The sequence below is a fragment of the Triticum dicoccoides genome, chromosome 1A (genome assembly GCF_002162155.2).
Source record: "Triticum dicoccoides isolate Atlit2015 ecotype Zavitan chromosome 1A, WEW_v2.0, whole genome shotgun sequence".
NCBI classification, from domain to species: domain Eukaryota; kingdom Viridiplantae; phylum Streptophyta; class Magnoliopsida; order Poales; family Poaceae; genus Triticum; species Triticum dicoccoides.
This window is the reverse complement of record NC_041380.1, coordinates 439,315,880-439,317,252: the sequence shown is the minus strand read 5'-3', so window position 1 is coordinate 439,317,252 and position 1,373 is coordinate 439,315,880.

The window sequence follows — 1,373 nt, the reverse complement described above, 5'->3', positions numbered from 1 at the left end:
TGTGGATGACATATTACTGATTGGAAATGATATAGAATTTCTGGATAGCATAAAGGGATACTTGAATAAAAGTTTTTTAATGAAAGACCTCGGTGAAGCTGCTTACATATTAGGCATTAAGATCTATAGAGACAGATCAAGACGCTTAATTGGACTTTCACAAAGCACATACCTTGACAAAATTTTGAAGAAATTCAAAATGGATCAAGCAAAGAAAGGGTTCTTGCCTGTGTTACAAGGTGTGAAATTGAGTAAGACTCAATGCCCGACCACTGCAGAAGATAGAGAGAATATGAAAGATGTTCCCTATGCATCAGCCATAGGCTCTATCATGTATGCAATGCTGTGTACCAGACCTGATGTGTGCCTTGCTATAAGTTTAGCAGGGAGGTACCAAAGTAATCCAGGAATGGATCACTGGACAGCGGTCAAGAACATCCTGAAATACCTGAAAAAGGACTAAGGATATGTTTCTCGTATATGGAAGTGACAAAGAGCTCATCGTAAAAGGTTACGTTGATGCAAGCTTTGACACTGATCCGGACGATTCTAAATCGCAAACCGGATACGTGTTTACATTAAACGGTGGAGCTGTCAGTTGGTGCAGTTCTAAACAAAGCGTCGTAGCGGGATCTACATGTGAAGCGGAATACATAGCTGCTTCGGAAGCAGCAAATGAAGGAGTCTGGATGAAGGAGTTCATATCCGATCTAGGTGTCATACCTAGTGCATCGGGTCCAATGAAAATCTTTTGTGACAATACTGGTGCAATTGCCTTGGCAAAGGAATCCAGATTTCACAAAAGGACCAAACACATCAAGAGACTCTTCAACTCCATCCGGGATCTAGTCCAGGTGGGAGACATAGAGATTTGCAAGATACATACGGATCTGAATATTGCAGACCCGTTGACTAAGCCTCTTCCACGAGCAAAACATGATCAGCACCAAAGCTCCATGGGTGTTAGATTCATTACAGTGTAATCTAGATTATTGACTCTAGTGCAAGTGGGAGACTGAAGGAAATATGCCCTAGAGGCAATAATAAAGTTATTATTTATTTCCTTATAATCATGATAAATTTTTATTATTCATGCTAGAATTGTATTTTTCGGAAACATAATACATGTGTGAATACATAGACAAACAGAGTGTCACTAGTATGCCTCTACTTGACTAGCTCGTTAATCAAAGATGGTTATGTTTCCTAACCATGAACAATGAGTTGTTATTTGATTAACGAGGTCACATCATTAGTAGAATGATCTGATTGACATGACCCATTCCATTAGCTTAGCACCTGATCGTTTAGTATGTTGCTATTGCTTTCTTCATGACTTATACATGTTCCTACGACTATGAGATTATGCAACT